At 29.4% G+C, this 24,881-nt stretch overlaps 2 protein-coding genes across 2 annotated transcripts in view; both read left to right on the forward strand.

Moving 5' to 3' along the window:
* The window catches only part of LOC119612262 (cell wall protein RBR3-like), a gene marked incomplete at its 3' end in the record, with an annotated part of 84,243 nt that overhangs the window by 26,623 nt on the left and 32,739 nt on the right, over positions 1-24,881 (forward strand). The gene's annotated exons all lie outside the window — the stretch shown is intronic.
* LOC119612261 overlaps positions 1-24,881 on the forward strand; it is a 33,322-nt gene that overhangs the window by 7,907 nt on the left and 534 nt on the right. The gene's annotated exons all lie outside the window — the stretch shown is intronic.

Raw genomic sequence — 24,881 nt, forward strand, 5'->3', positions numbered from 1 at the left:
AGAGTAGAGTAAGAGTAGAGTAAGAGTAGAGTAAGAGTAGAGTAAGAGTAGAGTAAGAGTAGAGTAAGAGTAGAGTAAGAGTAGAGTAAGAGTAGAGTAAGAGTAGAGTAAGAGTAAGTAAGAGTAGAGTAAGAGTAGAGTAAGAGTAGAGTAAGAGTAGAGTAAGAGTAAGAGTAGAGTAAGAGTGGAGTAAGAGTAGAGTAAGAGTAGAGTAAGAGTAGAGTAAGAGTAGAGTAAGAGTAGAGTAGAGTAGGAGTAGAGTAAGAGTAGAGTAGAGTAAGAGTAGAGTAAGAGTAGAGTAAGAGTAGAGTAAGAGTAGAGTAAGAGTAGAGTAAGAGTAGAGTAAGAGGCAAGTGAGAGTAGAGTTTGTTAAATTTATAAACTAAATGATTAAATAACAGACAAGTAAGAGTAGAGTAGAGTTTGTTAAATTTATAAACAAAATAATTAAATAACAATTTTCTTTTTCTCTTTTTAGGTAAGTTAATGATGGATGAATATAAAAACATAAGGTATAGTAAAAAATCAAAAAACGAATCAAATTTATTGTTAATAAATATCGGTATAACTGGATAATTCCGGGCATTGTAAATGCAAGGAGAAAATTAAATATATGAATATCACTTGCCAAATTAGTACATTATTTACAAAATTATGTATTTATGAAAAAAAAAACGGGGGATTTTTAAATGTGCAACATTTGCTATAAAGTTATCAATGAAACCATGATTCATTATCGCTTCTAACAGTTAATTGTTCTCATATTAAATTTAGTTCACACATTTATCGTTTTGCAAAAAGAGAAAAAAGCAAAAAAAATTTTGCAAAATAATGTAAATTGATGACGATGCGACCGATGACGGCCTACAAACACGTTTTTGTTTTCATTCCAACAAACAAACATTGACCGGACTTTCTTAATGTAATAAATGATCATGTTTTAGTTAAGTTTTTTCTTGCTAAATTTGATTACGTTTGACTACAATTTAATGTATAAAATTTCACAGCAGACTAGTGGGTATCAATGAATGAATGAATCATCATCATCAACGTTTAAAACGGTGTCTTAAAAACAATCATAAAGTGGACTTGTAGACTTGGTAGCATTGAATTCAATCACTTAAAATCACAAGACTTGAATCTTCTGCCTTTCGCGATCGTATAACATAATAAAGTTTTCTTTAGTCATTTGTTGCTATAAATCAAATTCCTTAAAACAAAAAAACACATTTTGTATCTGTTTTTAGTTTAAGAATGTTGTAGTATTCCACATCTTGTTTTATTACATGTGAACTTGGCTGTAAACATTCTTTACCTTAACAAAAAAACTTGCTAGAAGTAAGAGTCAGGGAGAGAGTGTATAAACTTTTCTACTATGAATCATCAGTCATCCATTCAGCCGGTTATGTTTTCAATTAGAAATTGTTTTGCCTTTAATTCAAGTAAATGCAAGCCAAAATCAAGTTGCCAGAACCAGAGATACTCAGCCGTATCAATAAATGAACAGTACATACTTGTCATGAACTTTTTGTTTTTTCTTGAAAAAAAAAGAACTTCAATAGTTTTTTTTTAATTTTTAGACAATATAAATTTACTTCTTTTTTCTTGTAGTCGTATCGTATGATTTAGAGCATTGGAATGTTTTAGTTGATTATTCTGAAATCAATTACAAAATGTGAGTATTGCTCATAAACAGTAGGGACTTTAATAAAGTGATAATTGTGTCGCATGTTTAATCGGGAAAAGGTGGAGAAGATAATATGAAAATTTTAATTACTAATCCAAAGACTCACATATTTAGGAAAAATATCAAAGAGAAGAGTAAGAATAGAGTAAAGTAGAGTAAGAGTAAGAGTAGAGTAGAGCAGAGTAGAGTAGAGAAGAGTAGAGTAGAGTAGAGTAGAGTAGAGTAGAGTAGAGTAGAGTAGAGTAGAGTAAGAGTATAGTAAGTGTAGAGTAAGAGTAGAGTAAGAGTAGAGTAAGAGTAGAGTAAGAGTAGAGTAAGAGTAGAGTAAGAGTAGAGTAAGAGTAAAGTAAGAGTAGAGTAAGAGTAAAGTAAGAGTAGAGTAAGAGTAGAATAAGAGTAGAGTAAGAGTAGAGTAAGAGTAGAGTAAGAGTGGAGTAAGAGTAAAGTAAGAGTAGAGTAAGAGTAGAGTAAGAGTAGACTAAGAGTGGAGTAAGAGTAGAGTAAGAGTAGAGTAGAGTAAGAGTAGAGTAAGAGTAGAGTAAGAGTAGAGTAAGAGTGGAGTAAGAGTAGAGTAAGAGTAGAGTAAGAATTGAGTAAGAGTACAGTAAGAGTAAGAGTAAAAGCAGAGTAAGAGTAGAGTAAAGTAAGAGTAAAAGCAGAGTAAGAGTAGAGTAAAGTAAGAGTAGAGTAAAGTAAGAGTAGAGAAAAGTAAGAGTAGAGTAAGAGTAGAGTAAGAGTAGAGTAAAAGTAGAGTAAGAGTAGATTAAAAGTAGAGTAAGAGTAGAGTAAGAGTAGAGTAAGAGTAGAGTAAGAGTAGAGTAAGAGTAGAGTAAGAGCAGAGGTAAAGTAAGTGTCCAGTCTAAAGCAGTATTTTCCCTTTCAAAAACGTTTTAGATCTGCTAGATAGCTGTTCTGTTAGAGAAGAGTAAGAGTAGAGTAAAAGTAGAGTAAGAGTAGAGTAAGAGCAGAGTAAGAGTAAGAGTAGAGTAGAGTAGAGTAGAGTAGGGTAGAGTAGAGTAGAGTAGAGTAGAGTAGAGTAGAGTAGAGTAGAGTAGAGTAGAGTAGAGTAGAGTAGAGTAGAGTAGAGTAGAGTAGAGTAGAGTAGAGTAGAGTAAGAGTAAACTGAGAGTAGAGTAAAGTAGAGTAGAATAGATTAGGAGTAAAGTAAGAGCAGAGTAGAGTAAGAGTATGAGTAAGAGTGGGGTAAGAGTAGAGTAAGAGTAGAGTAAGTTTAGTGTAAGAGTAGAGTACGAGTAGTGTAAGAGTAGAGTAAGAGTAGGGTAAGAGTAGAGTAAGAGAGTAGAGAAAGAGTAGAGTAAGAGTAGAGTAAGAGTAGAGTAAGAGTAGAGTAAGAGTAGAGTAAGAGTAGAGTAAGAGTAGAGTAAGAGTAGAGTAAGAGTAGAGTAAGAGTATAGTAAGAGTAGAGTAAGAGTAGAGTAAGAGTAGAGTAAGAGTAGAGTAAGAGTAGAGTAAGAGTGGAGTAAGAGTAGAGTAAGAGTAGAGTAAGAGTAGAGTAAGTGTAGAGTAAGTGTAGAGTAGAGTAGAGTAGAGTAGAGTAGAGTAGAGTAGAGTAGAATAGAGTAGAGTAGAGTAGAGTAGAGTAGAGCAGAGTAGAGCAGAGTAGAGTAGAGTAAGAGAACAGTAAGAGTACAGTAAGAGGTTAGTTAATGTAAGTTTCCACTCTAAACCACTATTGTCCCTTTCTTAAACGTTTTAGATATGCTAGAAATCTGATATGTTAAATCGCCTTAATTTTTATATAACTTCTCGAAAATAATGAAGGAAGTCAATTTCTCCCTTTACCCTCTCCTACCAGCACCCACTGTTTCTTCTTTTTGTTTTGCCCTACATTGTAGCAGTTTCAGATTGCATGATTGTTTTTAATTTTTAGCGTATGTCTGTGCAACAACGTGTTCACTGTTTTGTACTACTTTGTACTTTTACAAGGCATATTATGCAACATGTTGCTTGCATCATGCTGGGCTTGCGTGTAGAAAAAGTAACAAAATGTATGTTGAAAATAACAACAATACCAAAAGTATTTTTTATACAATCGTGATAAGTTTTTTATGGTTTGCAAAAAAAAAAAAGAAGTAAAAATAAAATGTCAAGTATAAAAATGTAATTTATTTATACAAACAACGCGCTCAGGCTCCTACTTGACCAATATAGTATAACGGTAAAAAAGTGTTTTTGTTTATCGAGTAATTGTAACTGTCAGTTACAAGAAGGATGTAGGCTGTTAAGAGTGGTTGTAGTTGTTGTACCTTGAAAAGGTGCATAACTATGAAACCTTGATTGTTATTGCGTTTTTTTTTGGATTTATAAAATTTTGGTTAAGGATTGTGTAAAAGAAATTTTTGTTAAGCAGGCAAGTCTTTTTTTATAGAAATATAATTTATAGAAGTTTTAAAAGGAATATAAATAAACACTGAAAGAAATTTTTATTAATTTTTTAAACAAATCTCTAATTTTTCCCTAGATTAGAGAGATTTCATAATGTTTTCGTATTATTTGTGGTTTTCGTGTTGTTAGAAAGTAATTTATAGGAAACTATTTTTAAAAAGTTATTGCACTCTCTCGACCTTCCTCAGGTAAAAATTAAAATAAAATCTAAAATTAAGTTTCTAATTAATCATATTTTTAAGACAAATTTCACACATCTCCAAATAGTATGGCTAATAATAAATCTTAGGCAACATGTTGCCAACCATATACTAATATCAACATGTTGCTAAGCAAAAAATTAAACAAAAATCGCCAAAACACCGCAGTGCATTCTAGAAAAATGATCAAAACAAAACTCAAAAAAACACAATATAAAGCAGCCATATTAAAAACCAATAAAGTATCTAACAGATACATTTGAACGAAATGGATACACGCATGCAACAGATACGAAAAAACACACAACAAGATACAAACAACATGAATAGCTACATATGTACATTATTGAAATGATCAGTGATCACCACCACCACCACTTGACGACGCACTTAACGATTCACACGCCAAACACAAGTCACTCAGTCTCTGGACGAACACTTAACGAAACGGTTCGTAGTTCTTGACACGGCGTGCGCGCAAAAGTGTAAAAGTCAGACGAAAGTATACAGAAATCACAAAAAAAAGAAATAGTAAAAAATTCAGAATTTAAAGAAGAAGAAAAAAATAAAATACAACAATTAAAATTATGTATTTATAAGTGTGTATAGAGTCCATATGAATGAAAAAAAATCTATCGTTAAATATATAAAAGATTGAAGTGTATGGAATAGTTCAGCTGGAAAAAACATCAAAACAAAGATCGTTTTTAGATCGTTATTGTTTTGTTTTTTTTTTTAAGTCAAACAAAAGAAATCTTGCAATAATAAAATATATAATAAAAAAAATCAAAATATATTAAATAAAAAAGCATAAACAATTGGAAATAAATAAAAGAAAATAAAAAAAGAAAAAAATTTAAAGATTAAACAAAAGCTGTGGAATTAAATTACATTTGTAAGAGAAGAATTAAAGAAGATGTGAAATATTTTATAAGAAATATTTAAAAAAGTTTGAAAATTATTAAATATTTGTGTTTTTCATAGCAATTTTTTTTAAATAAGTGTGCTTTTAATAAAAATCTAAAAAAATATTTTGGATTTTTTTTCAAATAAGTGTGTTTGTTGCTAATTTCCTAAAGCTATTAAAAATATTAATGAAAAAAATTTTTTCTAAATATTTAGGTAAATTACCCTGCAATTTAAATTTTATGTGCAAAAATATTTTCATAAAATTCTTATAGTTATTCTTTAAATAAACTTTAATGAGAAAAATTTTAAACTTTTTCGTAAGAAGGCCAAGTTTTTATTTTCAAATTTAAAAATAATTAAAAAAAATTAAAAAAAGTTTAACAAAAATAGTGCCTAAGTTTGTTTGTTTCCTCAAATAATTGTTTAGTGTGAACATAGCATTTGTTTAAAATGTACAAAGCTAGAGATTGGGTCTTAAATTCAGTGTCAAAATATTAAAACTTCAATTGGTCATCTACAGTTCATCAAGTTTATAAGATTACTTCACATCTAATATTATAAATAAATATTTTACACTAAAACCATGTTCACACTTATCAAATATTTGATAAGTGTGAAATTTATAATTTGAAATTAAAAGCTAAAGAATGACTCTACTTTATATATGTACATATGGTTCTAAATTATTTGCAATTGCAAATATCCTGAAAGTTAAACAACGTTTAACAAAAGTTTGCTTACTCAAATATTTGTTAGTGTGAACAAAGCATTTCTTAAAAGTGTGCAAAACTAGTAATTGGGTCTTCAGTGTTAAAAGTTTAGTATTAAAACTTCAGTTGCTCGACTGAAGCTCATCAAGTTTATACTGTTATTCTACATCTAAAGTTATAGACAAATATTACATACTAAAACTACGTTCACACTTATAAAATATTTCATACACATTAAAGCAGTTTGAAAGTTATTATAAAAAATATCTTTATTATATGGTTTGTCATAATTTGCAATTGCAAAGATAGATAGATTGTATGATAAAAAGTTTTTAACAAAAGTAGTGTTTAAATTTGTTTTCTCAAATATTTGTTACGTGTGAACATAGCAATTATTTAAAATAAGCAAAACTAGTAATTGGGTCTTAAATCCAGTGTTAAAAGTTAACTCGTATTAAGCTTTAAAAACTTTAAATGATCGACTAAAGCTCATCAAATTTATAAGATTACTCTACATCCGGAAAGAAGACTTTCCGGAACTGCTGTTGAACTGAGAATATTTTTCAGTTGTACAACTTAGATAGGTATACGATTTATAATAACAATATAGTTGTTTATATTATTTCACTTGAAAAAATGTTTAAACACTTGTCTGCAGTTGTTGCAGCTGTGATCGAGTGCCGATAGTCACGTCTCTATTTTAAAGAAGCTTCATAATTTTAAATCGAGATAGCTACTCACTAAGGTGTAGATTTGTGTCTTTAGAAACGACTTCTTATATTTTGTAAACATTATGTTTAATATGATTCTTCTGGCTTAGAAATCCTAAATGATTGAAGACTGTATGATGAACAAGATGTTTCAGATTACTTTTTCTTTCCTGCTCTATTTTAGTTCTGACCAATAGTAAATATTTGGTCACATAACTTCAACATGGCTCATTTTTGTATCACCTTACTAGGTGATACAAAGGATAGACAGACGATTACGATTATCATGAATATCAAACTAGAAACGATGAAGACCCACAAATATAAATTTTGTAGAATTCATTCAGATCTGTAAAATTTGGTCTCTCCCCTCTATCACATCGCATTACGTATTAGAATGCGTAAAATTATGTTATGGAGTATAAAAACTCAGTATTTGTTTAAAAATATACACAGTTAAAAAGTTCTGAAACCTCCCATGCAGATGACTTACATATATAATTTTGGCGATTTTTGGGGATATTTAGAATATTTCTCTAACGCCCTAGCACTATTTAAGATCCTAGCCAATAATCTAGATAAATGGTTAATAAACGAATTACAAACTTACCTTAAAAACAGAAAGATTTCCAATTTTATTAAAAACACCTACGATTTACCGATACATTTTCGCAGCTTTAAAACAATTACCGCGAAACATATTTACATCATTTTTAAACGCCATTAAATGCAACAGATCACCTTTGTATAAAATTTGACACAAACTTTAAAACACTTTTTTTTACAATTATCGAGAAACACACATCACTTTTAAACGCCATTTAATTTAATAGAAAGATTACCTATAAAATTTGCAAAAAACTTACACCTTTTTTTTTGTCTCATAAATAATACACTTTTCGATTGAATTTTTTTACAATTTTAAAATATAAATCTTTAGCTTTAATTTAATACTAATTTCTTTAAAAACTTTACACTTTTTAATAATTAAATCAATTTTGAAAGCTCACACCGAATTCTAAACGTTTTAATGCGTTTCAATTAAAATAAGAACTAAATAAAAAGGAAAGTGTGGGAGAGAGAGAAAAACAAAAACAAGTAGCAGAGTTGTATATGAAGGGCACTTGTTGCTGCAGAAAAAGGTAGTTAAAGTAATAAACTTTTTAGGCATGGAAAACTGAAATTTTTAAAAAGAACTAAAAGGACTAGACTATAGTACACTATAGACTAGACTATAGACTAGACTATAGACTAGACCATAGACTAGACTATAGACTAGACTATAGACTAGACTATAGACTAGACTATAGACTAGACTATAGACTAGACTATAGACTAGACTATAGACTAGACTATAGACTAGACTATAGACTAGACTATAGACTAGACTATAGACTAGACTATAGACTAGACTATAGACTAGACTATAGACTAGACTATAGACTAGACTATAGACTAGACTATAGACTAGACTATAGACTAGACTATAGACTAGACTATAGACTAGACTATAGACTAGACTATAGACTAGACTATAGACTAGACTATAGACTAGACTATAGACTAGACTATAGACTAGACTATAGACTAGACTATAGACTAGACTATAGACTAGACTATAGACTAGACTATAGACTAGACTATAGACTAGACTATAGACTAGACTATAGACTAGACTATAGACTAGACTATAGACTAGACTATAGACTAGACTATAGACTAGACTATAGACTAGACTATAGACTAGACTATAGACTAGACTATAGACTAGACTATAGACTAGACTATAGACTAGACTATAGACTAGACTATAGACTAGACTATAGACTAGACTAGACTATAGACTAGACTATAGACTAGACTATAGACTAGACTATAGTCTAGACTATAGACTAGACTATAGACTAGACTATAGACTAGACTATAGACTAGACTATAGACTAGACTATAGACTAGACTATAGACTAGACTATAGACTAGACTATAGACTAGACTATAGACTAGACTATAGACTAGACTATAGACTAGACTATAGACTAGACTATAGACTAGACTATAGACTAGACTATAGACTAGACTATAGACTAGACTATAGACTAGACTAGACTAGACTATAGACTAGACTATAGACTAGACTATAGACTAGACTATAGACTAGACTATAGACTAGACTATAGACTAGACTATAGACTAGACTATAGACTAGACTATAGACTAGACTATAGACTAGACTATAGACTAGACTATAGACTAGACTATAGACTAGACTATAGACTAGACTATAGACTAGACTATAGACTAGACTATAGACTAGACTATAGACTAGACTATAGACTAGACTATAGACTAGACTATAGACTAGACTATAGACTAGACTAGACTATAGACTAGACTATAGACTAGACTATAGACTAGACTATAGACTAGACTATAGACTAGACTATAGACTAGACTATAGACTAGACTATAGACTAGACTATAGACTAGACTATAGACTAGACTATAGACTAGACTATAGACTAGACTATAGACTAGACTATAGACTAGACTATAGACTAGACTATAGACTAGACTATAGACTAGACTATAGACTAGACTATAGACTAGACTATAGACTAGACTATAGACTAGACTATAGACTAGACTATAGACTAGACTATAGACTAGACTATAGACTAGACTATAGACTAGACTATAGACTAGACTATAGACTAGACTAGACTAGACTATAGACTAGACTATAGACTAGACTATAGACTAGACTATAGACTAGACTATAGACTAGACTATAGACTAGACTATAGACTAGACTATAGACTAGACTATAGACTAGACTATAGACTAGACTATAGACTAGACTATAGACTAGACCATAGACTAGACTATAGACTAGACTATAGACTAGACTATAGACTAGACTATAGACTAGACTATAGACTAGACCATAGACTAGACTATAGACTAGACTATAGACTAGACTATAGACTAGACTATAGACTTGACCATGGACTAGACTATAGACTAGACTATAGACTAGACTATAGACTAGACTATAGACTAGACTATAGACTAGACTATAGACTAGACTATAGACTAGACTATAGACTAGACTATAGACTAGACTATAGACTAGACTATAGACTAGACTATTGACTAGACTATAGACTAGACTATAGACTAGACTATGGACTAGACTATAGACTAGACTATAGACTAGACTATAGACTAGACTATAGACTAGACTATAGACTAGACTATAGACTAGACTATAGACTAGACTATAGAATAGACTATAGACTAGATTATATACTAAACTATATACTATACTATAGACTAGACTATAGACTAGACTATATATTAGACTATATATTAGACTATATACTTGACTATATACTAGACTATAGACTAGACTCTAAACTAGGCTATAAACTAGACTAGAGTAGCCTAAAGATTAAGGAGTCTAGACTAGACTATAGACTAGATTATAGACTAGTCTATTGACTGGACTATAGATTAGATATCGTCTATACGATAGAAAACTACACTATAGACTAGACTATAGACTAGACTATATACTAGCCTATAGACTAGACTATAGACTAGCCTGTGGACTAGACTATAGACTAGACTATAGACTAGCCTATTGACTAGATTATGGACTAGACTATAGACTGGATTATAAACTAGAGTATTGACTAGACTGGACTATAGATTAGACTATAGACTAGACTACACTAGCCTGAAGTTTAAAGTTTCAAATTTTTCCGCTGCATTTTGTTTAACATCTATTTATTTAAACTTAAAAATTGTTAATGTAAAACGGAAGTTGCACTTTTTATTGTTGTTGTTGTCATTTTGAAAAATAAAAACAAAAATGTAGGTGTGTAAGTAACAAGACTAATAATAAACAAAAAAAAAAAAACATTTTAACACCCGAGTAACAAATTCGACAAGAAGGTTAGCTTTACCAACCATGTGGGTTTATTAGAGGCTTTTTTTCATTAAACATTATAAACAAATTAAAAGCTATAGAAAAAAACCTTACAAAACCAAATAACGCCTTTGTAAATTAAAATTATTTCAAATGTTATAAGACCAGTTTAATTTTGTTTTAAAAAAGTCAAGGATTTGTTACAAGTCTTGAAGAAATAAATAATTAAAAAAATTCTTTAAAATTTGTTTCAATTTCGAAATGATGAAATTGTTTTTTTAAATTCAATTTCACAATTTTATTTAATATTTTGTTCCAATAGTAACTAAACTGGTTAGTTAATTTTTACCATTTTTAGTAAAATTTTTAAATGAAAGTTTTTTATTTCAATCTTGAACATTTTAATCTGTTATTTGTCATAAGACCTTATTTGAACAAATGCTTAAATTTCTTGAAAAAGAATAATGATTTGAATGTTATTTTTTAAAATAATTATTGATAATTTCCATTAAAAATAGTTGACAATTATGGTAAAGATTAGAAAAAAGTTTGAAATTCTTAAAACCTTTTCTATAAAAAGTATTTAAGATATTCATTTTAATAAATTTATTATTTTTATTAATAAATAAAGAATTTGTTATTAAAAATTTATAAATCCGCTTACACTTCTATCATATTTTTCCTACCAAGAAAAGCAACTCTGTCAAGTTTGCATAAGAAAAGCTCGAAGTTGGTTTAAATTTTCTTTTAACGCCGTTAGTGTTAGGCGCCACTCTGCAGAGGCGTTAAAAACATTAAATTAATGTTGTTTTTCACACTTTCAACTAGAATTTCGAAATTATTGTAACAAAAGTTAAAATAAAGCTAAAAATATTGAAAATACTTAATAAAACTTAACAAATAAAGTCTTTTCTACAACAAATTCTAGTTTTAGCATATTGAATAAACTATTTTATATATTTTATATAATGGTTATGTTTTCTTCTTCTATTTTGTGGAATTTCCTTTTTTAGACTAATTAATAAATACATTTCATCTCTCATAATTTAAAGTGTTTATTTCCTTATCGCTTTTTTTACACGTGTGGCAGCAAAAAAAAAAAAAATCATTAAATAATAAACATTTAGAACCAACATTTTTGCCGGTCCATTGACGTTAAAATTTTCCCACTTTATCTTATTTATTATATTGTTATTGTTTTTATTTCTTCTACATATTTGTTTTTCTTGTAAAAATCATAAAATTGTTTATGTCTATTAGTTTTTTTCCTTCTTCAAATGTTGCCTTAAGCTTTTATGGCAAAATTTTTATTGTTTATATTTATTTAAAATCTGCAAATGTGCGAATCGAAAAAAACTTTATAAAATAAATAAATAAACAGGTATGAGTACTATTTCTTTTGTTAAATAATTTTTTAAAAACAGAAGGTTCCCCATAATATCATACGTTTTACAAACAAAGAAAACTACTCTGTGTATTGATTTCCGTTTAAATAAAAAAAATCCCCCTAAAATTTTTTAAAAATGTTAATTAATTGCTAATTAGCTACCAGCTGACTGTAGATCGGTTTATAGTCTTGACTATAGATCAGAGTATAGTTTTGTCTATAGATCAGTCTATAGTTTCGACTAAAGATCAGTCTATAGTTTCGACTAGAACAGTTTATAGTCTTGACTCTAGATCAGTTTATAGTCTTGACTATATATTAGTCTATAGTTTTGTCTATAGATAAGTCTATAGCTTTGTCTATAGACTTGGTTATAGATCAGTCTATACTCTTGTCTAGAGATCAGTAAATACTCTAGAGTCTAGACTATAGCTCAGTCAATAGCATAGAACAAAAATCAGTCCATAATCTTGACTAGAAATCGGTCTATGGTCTTAAATATAAATCAGTCTATATTCATGACTATGGATCGGTCTATACTCTATACAATAGATCAGTCTATATTCTCTACTCTAGATCAGTCTATAGTCTGGACTATAGATCAGTCTATAGTTTGGACTGTAGATCAGACTATAGTCTGGATTATAGATCAGTCTATAGTGTGGACTATAGATCAGTCTATAGTCTTGACTATAGATCAGTCTATAATCTTGACTATAGATCAGTATATTGTCTGGACTAGAGACCAGTCTATAGTCTAAACAATAGATCAGACTATAGTCTTGTCTTGTAGATCAGTCTATAGTCTGGACTATAGATCAGTCTATAGTCTGGACTATAGTATTTCTATACTATTGTCTGAACGATAAGTCTATAATCTTGACTATAGATCAGTCTATAATCTTAACTATAGAACAGTATATTGTCTGGACAAGAGACCAGTCTATAGTCTTGACTATAAATAAGTCTATAGTCTTAACTATAGATCAGTTTATAGTCTAGAGTAGAGATCAGTCTATAGTCTGGAGAATATAACAGTCTATAGTCTGGACTGGAGATCAGTCTATAGTCTGGACTATTGATCAGTCTATAGTCTATACAATAGATCAGTCTATAGCCTTGATTATAGATCAGACTATGGTTTGGACTATAGATCAGTCTTTAGTCTGGACTATAAATCAGACTATCGTCTGTCAAATCAGTCAAAAGTCTAGACTAGATTTCAGTCTATAGTCTGGACAATAGATCAGTTTATAGTCTGGACAATAGATCAGTCTATAGTCTAGAGTATCAGAGTCCAGAGTACCTAGAGGTCAGTCTATAGCTTTGACTATAGATCAGTCTATATTCATAATTAAAAATTTGTCTATATAAATCTGATTAATCTAGTAGGGAAACATATGATTTTAAAACCATTCTCATATCTCTACTAATGACTATAACAAATATTTAAACTTTTTTCCATAAATTCTCAATTACACATACAATCTATAAATAGCTTAAAACTTAAAATGGAAGAAGTTGTATATAAAAACTTTTTTCACCTCAACTCACTGACGTTAAATTTCCTTTTAAACTCCATTTATTTAATTGCAAATAATAAATAAAAAAAATCACTTAAACAATTTCTTTTTATGAATAAAACTAATGACGTCCGTTAAGCAATTACTGATTTTACGTATTGCTATAAACGTGCGTCTGTCAATATTATTTTCAAATTGACATGCAAAACATTACAAATGATTGGGTGGAAAAAGCGCAGAATTTAAAAAAAAGATTAAAGTAAACTCTTCCGTTTTGCATAATAAAGCGCCAAAAAGAACAAACAAATAAATAATTTATTGTAGAAAAAGTAAAAGAAATACATGCATTGCAGTTACAACATTTTAAGGAAAAAAAGTTATTTAAATAATACTTATTGGTTAAATGTGGGTAAAAAAGAAAGAAAAATAAAAATAAAGTTACTGTGACGACATTAATATTGGCCAGCAAGACAGACGCATGAAGGTAGGGACGCAAAGACAGACTTTTCTGAACATGATTTAACTTAAAGTTAAAACAAGTTTATTGACTTTTTAGCAAATGCGACTTTAAGGTTTATTCACAATTTGGTTAAGTACCCTACAAATTAATATAGAATGATAAGATCAGTCTATATTCTTAACTATAGGTCAGTCTATAGTCTTGACTGTAGATCAGTCTATAATCTTGACTATAGATCAGTCTATAGTCTTGACTGTAGATCAGTTGAAAGTCTTGACTATAGATCTATCTATAGTCTTGACTACAGCTCAATCTATAGTCAAGACTATAGATTACAGTCAAGTCTTGACTGCAATCTATCAATCAATCAATCTATAGTCTTGACTATAGATCAATCTATAGTCTTAACTAGAGATCAATCTTGTCTATATATCAGTCCATAATCTTTAGATCTGTCTTGACTATTGATCAGTCCATAGTCTTGACTATAGATCAGTCTGTAGTCTTGACTATAGATCAGTCTTTAGTTTAGTTTCAGTTTATAGTTTTTACTGTAGATCAGTCTATAGTTTTTACTATAGATCAGTCTATAGTCTTGTCTATAGATCAGTATATAGTCTTTTCAATATATCAGTCTATAGTCATGTCTATAGATCAGTCTATAGTCTTTTCTATATATCAGTCTATAATCTTGACTATAGATCAGTCTAAAGTCTTGACGGTAGATCAGTCTATAGTCTTGACTATATATCATTCTATAGTCTTGACTATAGATCAGTCTATAGTCTTGACTATAGATCAATCTATAGTCTTGACTATAGATCAGTCTATAGTCTTGACTATAGATCAGTCTATAATCTTGACTATTGATCAGTCTATAATCTTAACTATAGATCAGTCTATAGTCTTGACTATATATCAGTCTATAGTCTTGACTATAGATCATTTTATAGTCTTCACTATAGACCAGTTAATAGTCATGACTATTGATCAGTCCATAGTCTTGACTATAGTCTATAGATCAGTTTATAGTCTTGACTATTGTACAGTCCATAGTCTTGACTATAGTCTATAGATCAGTCTATAATCTTGACTATAGATCAGTCTATAATCTTGACTATAGATCAGTCTATAGCCTTGACTATAGATCAGTCTATAATCTTGACTATTGATCAGTCTATAATCTTAACTATAGATCAGTCTATAGTCTTGACTATATATAAGTCTATAGTCTTGACTATAGATCATTTTATATTCTTGACTATAGACCAGTTAATAGTCTTGACTATTTATAGTCAGTCTTGACTATAGTCTATAGATCAGTCTATAGTCTTGACTATAGTCTATAGATCAGTCTATAGTCTTGACTATAGTCTATAGATCAGTCTATAGTCTTGACTATAGATCAGTCTATAATCTTGACTATAGATCAGTCTATAGCCTTGACTATAGAGCAGTTCATTGTCTTGACAATAGATCAGTTCATATTCTTGACAATATGTATATAAGTCCATACTATAGACTATATAGTCATGAATATAGATCAGTCTATCATCTTAATTATAGATCAGTCTGTAGTCTTAACTGTAGATCCATCCATAGAATTCATTTAAGATCAGCCTGTTGTAGGGTATTCATCTTTTTCTAGTTTTTATTATTAATTTCATATGTTGATCTTAACAGAAAACGAAAAAAATCATTGTGGTATGTATGGGCGTATTTGAGATACAAAAATCTTAATATAAAAGTAAATGTATGTTCAAGTAAATAGCGTATTTTCAAGATAAACTATAAACGAACAAACAAAAAAAAAAAACAAGATTTCTATATAATTTTATATTCTGTAACCATAAATGAACAACAAGAGAGAAAAACCCACGCTTTAAGGTTAAATGGCGTCTATGAAAACAAGCACATGCATGCAGCAACAAGTATAGATACAAAATAATCAAAATAAAACTGAACAAAAAAATATAATTTTTAATTCACCTAGAAATTTATAAACAAAAAACCACAAACAGATGTATGAGTTAAAAATATGAAAAAAACTTGGCTTCTTACGAAAAATATTTGAAAAAATTTATATTTAAAATAAATTTATTTTTCTAGCTTAAAAAATGTGAAAATTTTCTTTTACCATAAAATTGAAAAAAAAAAAAACTATATAAAAATTGTGTAATAATCCTAATTGAATAAATAAAAACAAGTAAACAAAAATATTACAACTCTAACATAATGGTGGTTACCTCGACACGCAGTCATTTAGTGACACCCCAACCCGTAACAAATAATACCACCTCAACTGTCTACAGATCGAAATTGATCTATCCACGCACCACCATACACCATGTAAATCAGGTAAAATTTGAAAATCTAAAATAAAATTTTTATTGTTTTATTATCTTTAACTCGACAAGTAAATTTTTGTTGGTATTTTTCCATTTGAACTTAATTGACCTTTTATGATGTTTATAATAGTCCGTTCACTCATTGTATTGTCAAGTTATAGGTGAAAAGATAATTTTTAAGAATTTTTGTAAGAATTTTTTTCCAGAAGTCATTAGCATTAAAAGCCAGTAATAGTTTGTTGTGTTTTGAAAATTAAGTGTCATAAAAGTCATTAGGGTTTAGAAAAGGTTAAATGTTGCAAAGTTTTATGAAAGTGAGAATTGTTTTGTGAAAAGAATTTATCGAATTGGTTAATAGATATCCAATTAGATTTAAGAAAATTTATTCTGTTAGATATGTCTTCTAATATAAATAATGTATGTATATTAACTTAGCTTAGAATGTAAAAGTGTTAAGTCCAATTTTAGATTTTTATACATATACATATATGTATATTGGGACACTGAACGCTTCAGGGGAGAATATCTGAAATGAGTGAGAGAAGTACTTTTTAGAACAATTCAAAATACTAAAGTCAACGAAAGGCCCCGTACTAATAAGCAATGGCAGATATTTGATAAAGTTGAGTCGGCTCGAAGGACCAATATTAGATTAGTAGATATTAGTAGATTTGGATTAATTGTAAAGAACATTTTTGGGGAAAAAGAAGTTTTTCTAAGGAATAGGAACTCATTTCATTTCATCAAATTTCCTTTCAATTTGATCCGGAACTAGTCTAATCATTGGTATTGCGAACTTTATGCTCTTAAAGACCCAATGGAGAATGTCTGAAAAGAGTGAGAGAAGGTCTCCCCAGAACAATCAAAGCAAGGCCTCATAGTAATTAACAATGGCAGAGATTTGTTAAAGTTGAGCCGGCTCGAAGAACCATTATATGAAGTAATAAGGTTAAAAGGATCATTTCGGGTTCTTTGAGGTCACAACAAATTTTCTTACATTTGAAGGACCGAAGGACCTATATCTGAAGTAATGAGGTCCGAAGGACCAATTACTGAAGTACATAGATGTGGGTCAATGGTGAAGAATATTTTTGGGGTTTCCTTAAAGAAGTTTCTTTAAGGAATTATTTGCGAAAAAATAACTTATTTTACTCCAACAGATTCTCTTACATTTAATCCGGGTCTTCGGATTATGGGTCCTTCAATTGTTGCTTAAAAGACCAGATAACTTATTTAACAAGTTTCTGTGAAAACATCGAGTTTTTAGTAAAGACCACCATAATACCAACCAATTTTATAGCAGACATGTGTATTTTTAAAGGACGTCTGGGTCATGTTTTTCATATTAGAGGGACAATACAACAAAAAATTGGCATCGATCTCAAAATACATTTATCACCCAGAGTGATATTGTTTATTTAATATTTATTTAAAAATAAAATAATATTAATGTAGTTGGATTATATTTTCTAAAACATTTACGCACAGAAACCACAAAACGTAAGATAGAAAATAAAACATAAATATTTCATTCAATAATTAAGTTGTTTTTTTTTTTTAATTTTTTATAAAATAAAACCATAATGTTTAGGTATAAGCTAGTCAATGAAAAGATTTTTCATTTTAGAAAATATTTTAAAATTTTATTTTTTAAATAAAAAGAAATTTACTAACAAAATATATAGAAATATTGAAAAATTCTATAATAAGCGACTGAAAAAGAAATGAAATAGAAAAACACGCATCAAAAAATGTTGTGAAAACAAAATCACAGACCTCGCACAATAAATTTTAAAGTAGACTGAGAGCTTGTAAAAGCTACAGTAAAGACTAGATAAAACATATTAAAAAAAGAAGTTACTTCTTCAAATTGGTCAAAAAAAAACTTCTTAAACCTATATCAATAGCAGATTAGATATTAAGGAATTCCCGAAAATTTAAACGGCTGGTTAAGCTTATAGGGGTTTTACTGTAGTCTTTATAATCTACTCATGCTGCCATTTCTTTTCGTCTACAAATCTATAAGAAATCATGTATTTTATGTAAAATTTTTATATTTTGTGAACGTATACAACACGAGTATGTCTGAAATAAACTAAAATTAGTGTAGGAAAATATTTCTGGCTCCATTGAGTAGAAAATTCTGAAAAAATAATTTTATTTTTAGATGACATATTGGAGCATATAGAAAAATAATTTACATATAACAGCAGCCAGTAGTAACCAAGGAATGGAAGTGAATTCAAATAAATTGTAAACGTATGTTGCCTGCTGAAACACACACACACTTAAAAGTTCATAAATTATTGTGGTTTTAGGCAAGGATTTAAAAAAAGGAAAAAAAAACAAAGTAATTTTGACAAAAAAGTCTAAGTTTTGTAAAATTTCTACAAATTTATTTAGATTTTAGAAGAAGCCAGCCGGACAGACAGCCGGACAGACCGACAGACAGACAGACAGACAGACAGCTAGATAGATAGATAGATAGATAGATAGATAGATAGATAGATAGATAGATAGATAGATAGATAGATAGATAGATAGATAGATAGATAGATAGATAGATAGATAGATAGATAGATAGATAGATAGATAGATAGATAGATAGATAGATAGATAGATAGATAGATAGATAGATAGATAGATAGATAGATAGATAGATAGATAGATAGATAGATAGATAGATAGATAGATAGATAGATAGATAGATAGATAGATAGATAGATAGATAGATAGATAGATAGATAGATAGATAGATAGATAGATAGATAGATAGATAGATAGATAGATAGATAGATAGATAGATAGATAGATAGATAGATAGATAGATAGATAGATAGATAGATAGATAGATAGATAGATAGATAGATAGATAGATAGATAGATAGATAGATAGATAGATAGATAGATAGATAGATAGATAGATAGATAGATAGATAGATAGATAGATAGATAGATAGATAGATGGATGGATGGATGGATGGATGGATGGATGGATTAATGGATGGAATAGTTGAACACAGAACAACAATTTACTGTGTCACATAAAACATTTTTCATATAGTGGACTTAGTTCTTTTCCAATCTAAGCTAAACATAAGTTTCCTTTTTAATATCAATTTCATTAATAAATACATATTTTTTAATTCAATTTATTGAATGAATTTTTCTACACATGTTTAAACAAAAAATACATACAAATTTATTTTCCTATAAAAAGATAACGATACAATTAACATTAACAGCAACAACAACTACGAGTCTTCGACTTGTTCTTGTTATAAAATCTAAATGATCGTGTGTATCTATCTCATTTAATTTACTATATGATCACTAGAGTTTTAATATCAATTTAATTAATAGTCTTGCCACAAAAAACAACATTGACATAAACACTTAAGTTGTTGTTTATTGTCTGATCTTAGATATCAAATGAAAAAAAAACTTTGGGGTGTTTACAACATTTACTTACTGACTGACTTGACTTCTATTCAGGCATTTTATAAGCCTGTGCTATGCATATTTTATGGATTTTGAACGAATGAGTGAAAAGTAGTATGTCTGGCTTGACAGATCTAAACTCTGTGACAATTTTGAGAGACAATGCAGTTTGTTTTATTTTAATTTGTGGCATAAAGTCAGAGTATTGCTTGAATAAAAATGGAATTCATTCATAAATTGTTTTAGGTTGTCTTTTGCTTTCAAGAAACTTTGTTCAAAGTGTGAAAAATTAAGGAGAAAGGGAGTGTTAAGTTAAATTAATTGATCTTAAAGGTCGAGCAAATAGTTTATGGTAATGCTTATTTTAAAGTTTTAATGGTTTGACAAAAAATAAGTGATCGTCTTATAATAGCTTTATAAGAATTCTTAACTTTAAAGGGAGAAGCTAATGTTTGTCTCTCACAATCTTTACACCTGCGATCATTTACAAAAAGTGCTAGGAATTTGTTAAAGTCTAGTCTATAGTCTAGTCTAGTCTATAGTCTAGTCTATAGTCTAGGCTATAGTCTAGTCTAGTCTATAGTCTAGTCTATAGTCTAGTCTATCGTCTAGTCTATAGTCTAGTCTATAGTCTAGTCTATAGTCTAGTCTAGTCTAGTCTATAGTCTAGTCTATAGTCTAGTCTATAGTCTAGTCTATAGTCTAGTCTTAGTCTAGTCTATAGTCTAGTCTATAGTCTAGTCTATAGTCTAGTCTATAGTCAGTCTATAGTCTAGTCTATAGTCTAGTCTATAGTCTAGTCTATAGTCTAGTCTATAGTCTAGTCTATAGTCTAGTCTATAGTCTAGTCTATAGTCTAGTCTATAGTCTAGTCTATAGTCTAGTCTATAGTCTAGTCTATAGTCTAGTCTATAGTCTAGTCTATAGTCTAGTCTATAGTCTAGTCTATAGTCTAGTCTATAGTCTAGTCTATAGTCTAGTCTATAGTCTAGTCTATAGTCTAGTCTATAGTCTAGTCTATAGTCTAGTCTATAGTCTAGTCTATAGTCTAGTCTATAGTCTAGTCTATAGTCTAGTCTATAGTCTAGTCTATAGTCTAGTCTATAGTCTAGTCTATAGTCTAGTCTATAGTCTAGTCTATAGTCTAGTCTATAGTATAGTCTATAGTCTAGTCTATAGTCTAGTCTATAGTCTAGTCTATAGTCTAGTCTATAGTCTAGTCTATAGTCTAGTCTATAGTCTAGTCTATAGTCTAGTCTATAGTCTAGTCTATAGTCTAGTCTATAGTCTAGTCTATAGTCTAGTCTATAGTCTAGTCTATAGTCTAGTCTATAGTCTAGTCTATAGTCTAGTCTATAGTCTAGTCTATAGTCTAGTCTGATAGTCTAGTCTATAGTCTAGTCTATAGTCTAGTCATAGTCTAGTCTATAGTCTAGTCTATAGTCTAGTCTATATCTAGTCTATAGTCTAGTCTATAGTCTAGTCTATAGTCTAGTCTATAGTCTAGTCTATAGTCTAGTCTAGTCTATAGTCTAGTCTATAGATAGTCTATAGTCTAGTCTAGTCTAGTCTATAGTCTAGTCTATAGTCTAGTCTATAGTCTAGTCTATAGTCTAGTCTATAGTCTAGTCTATAGTTTCTAGTCTATAGTCTAGTCTATAGTCTAGTCTATAGTCTAGTCTATCGTCTAGTCTATAGTCTAGTCTATAGTCTAGTCTATAGTCTAGTCTATAGTCTAGTCTATAGTCTAGTCTATAGTCTAGTCTATAGTCTAGTCTATAGTCTAGTCTATAGTCTAGTCTATAGTCTAGTCTATAGTCTAGTCTATAGTCTAGTCTATAGTCTAGTCTATAGTCTAGTCTATAGTCTAGTCTATAGTCTAGTCTATAGTCTAGTCTATAGTCTAGTCTATAGTCTAGTCTATAGTGTAGTCTATAGTCTAGTCTATAGTCTAGTCTATAGTCTAGTCTAGTCTAGTCTATAGTCTAGTCTATAGTCTAGTCTATAGTCTAGTCTATAGTCTAGTCTATAGTCTAGTCAAAAGTCTTGTCTATAGTCTATAGTCTAGTCTATAGGCTAGTCTATTCTATAGTCTAGTCTGTTCTATAGTCTAGTCTATTCTATAGTCTAGTCCAACGGTTCCCAAAAGGGGGTCCGCGGACCCCTAGTGGTCCGTAGCAAAATCCTAGGGGGTCCGCGAAGACGAACGAAAAAAATCATGAATAAAAAATATTCTCTATATGTTACAAAATATTAAAAATATCTCCAAATTTTTCATAAATACTAAAATGCACAATTTTTATTCAATAATCCCAGATTTGTTGGTGACTCTTTGAATTTTATTGTTTCGGTCGTTTATCAGGATGAAGCTAGGCCCTACAAATTTATTGTTTCACTTTTATAACGTAAAGTATTACGTGATTTGTAATTTTTATAAATATATATGTATCGAAATAAATGTTTTTATAGCAGACGGATAATAATTTGCCTTAGAATTAAATACTAATACTGGTATCCCGGAATATGAAGTTAGGTCACATTTCATAATATTTTTTTAAATTGTAAGCAAAAGTGTTAATCTAGTTAATTTTAAATATAAATATTCCATTCCAACGTGATACACAGATTTTAACTTCATTTTGTTGTCCAATATTATTAAATCTACATCAGAAAATTCATAGCGTTTTGCGTAAATAGTCAAAACCACACAGTAAAATAATTCGTAGGTATTTTAAAATTCAAATTTAAGATCCAAATTCACAGTACATTCGCAAAGAGTTCAGATCATATTTTATGTGGGTAACGCATTCCGCAACAACATCGAAGAAGTCTAACTTTCACATATTTTCCTGAAAACTTAGCTTACATACTCAGCCCACTCCTATGCAATCGCAAAAAAATTTAGAAACATGACTCTTTAAGCACATGTCGACAATACTTGTTAAAGAAACCTTTTCTCTACCTTGACGAGAAATGAACATGAAAGCTCTCACGATCATAAAATTAAACATCATGTTAGAAGTCATTCTATATTTAAAACTATGAAATTGAAAACATCTCCGAAATACTAAATGTTCTCAATGTACGGGAATATTTTATAGGGTTTATGGAGCAGGACTAAGACAATTTTCGGACGAACAATTACACAGTGATACAGCAAAAAAATGCAGGGGTTCTCATATACCAATTTTATTTCGTTATAGTCCATAGAGTAGGAATTTATTTTTAATTTTTCCCGATCACTTCGTTTAATTCCTTTTTAAGAGCAAAAGTTGTGATAAAGAGCAATTTTTGAAGTTTTAACTTTAAAAAAATATATGTTTGGTAGTTTGCAACCGATTTTCAAATTGGATATTTTGTTTTAAAGATACAAGTGTTGTCTTTCAACCCAAAAAAATAAATCCAAAATTTATGATTAATGTCTTGGTTACGGCCATTTAAGTAAAAAAACTCACACTTTTTTCACAATTTTTAATTTTCATACTGCTCTACGTTGGCCATGAAGCAGTAACTTTAGCTTTTATTACATTTGAAAAAAGGCACATTAAGTTGGGTTTCCAATGATGATCAATTTATGATAATCGATGAAAAAGGTTATGAGTTGTGCTAAGTTTTATAAAAATATAGCATATTTCTTCCATACAAAAACGTTCATGTTTCTGCTTTTCTTTGTAACAAGTTTAAAAAATGTTTATAAACATTTTTATACAAAAATTAATTTGTATGGAGAAAACCAAAAATTCGAGAAACATGCTATTAGAAAAATTGGCATAAATCATCCAGTTTTTCATAGATTTTTATGAAATAACAAGTTTTAGAAACCTTCCTTTATGTGATTCTTCAGGAAAGTAATAAAAGATGAACTCACTGCCTCATGGTCAAAGTAGAGCATGATGAAAATGAAAATTTTTTAAAAAAGTGTGAATTTTTTTACTTAAACGACCGTAACTCAGACATTTGACCATAAATTTTGGATTTCTTTTTTTTGATTAAAAGACACTTGTATCATTAAAAAAATATCGGATTTAAAAATCGGATGAAAACTACTAAACTTATGATTTTTCAAATTTAAAACTTCAAAAATGGCTCTTTTTTGCATCTTTTGCTCTTAAAAAGTAAGTTAACGAAGTGATAGGGGAAAACTAAAAATATATTCGTACTCTATGGACTATAACGAAATAGAATTGGTATATGAGAACGCCTGCATTTTATTTTTCTTCACTTTTGTATCACAGTGTTATTTATAACAATAAGATATCAAAATATGTATGGGGGTCCGTGAAATTAAATAAATTCCTCAAGGGGTCCGCGAAGTAAAAAACGGTGGGAACCGCTGGTCTAGTCTATTCTATAGTCTAGTCTATTCTATGGTCTAGTCTATTCTATAGTCTGTCTATAGTCTAGTCTATAGTCTAGTCTATAGTCTAGTCTATAGTCTAGTCTATAGTCTAGTCTATAGTCTAGTCTATAGTCTAGTCTATAGTATATAGTGAAGTCTATAGTCTAGTCTATAGTCTGGTCTATAGTCTATTCTATAGTCTTGGTATTATTTTAAATTGTAACCAACAAATGTTTAAAATTAAACATTTAAATCTGGCAATGCCCTCTAAACATATGCATCCACAAAATACAATCCAAATAAAAACACAGATACAAAAATGATTACAAACACACTCTCAATTACTATTCAGCAAATATATTGAGAACTATATTCAGCCATTTGCAATCAAAGAAAAGTAAACAGGTTTCGAGAGAGAACCCTAAAAAAACCAAGAGAATTTATTTAAATAATAACAACAAATAACACATGTGCAAGTTTAAGTATCTAGATACTACATGTGTGATTTTTTGGTTCTTAAAGATGCTTTTTCTGAGTTCCATACAAAATAGTGGTAAAATGTTATAATTGGTTCTTTGTTTTTCTGGTTCTTAAATTCGGAAAAGGGTAATGGAAGAGAAAGAGCTAAAGAACAAGATTATGAGCAAAAAATAAAAAAAAAAAACAAAACTATAATTTTTATAAACAAAAACACGGGGTGATTTATTAACACACACGCTTTACCAAGTTATAAAACTACACACCATGTTATTTACAGATTTAGGCAGGGATGTTAAAGAGTGAAAAGTTAAAAAATTGTTTAAAATTTCTTGTTGATATATTTTTTTTAA

This window comes from Lucilia sericata, unplaced genomic scaffold (assembly GCF_015586225.1).
Source record: "Lucilia sericata isolate MDLA Ls3-8-SP2 unplaced genomic scaffold, ASM1558622v1 Contig001641F_arrow, whole genome shotgun sequence".
Taxonomy (NCBI): Eukaryota; Metazoa; Arthropoda; class Insecta; order Diptera; family Calliphoridae; genus Lucilia; species Lucilia sericata.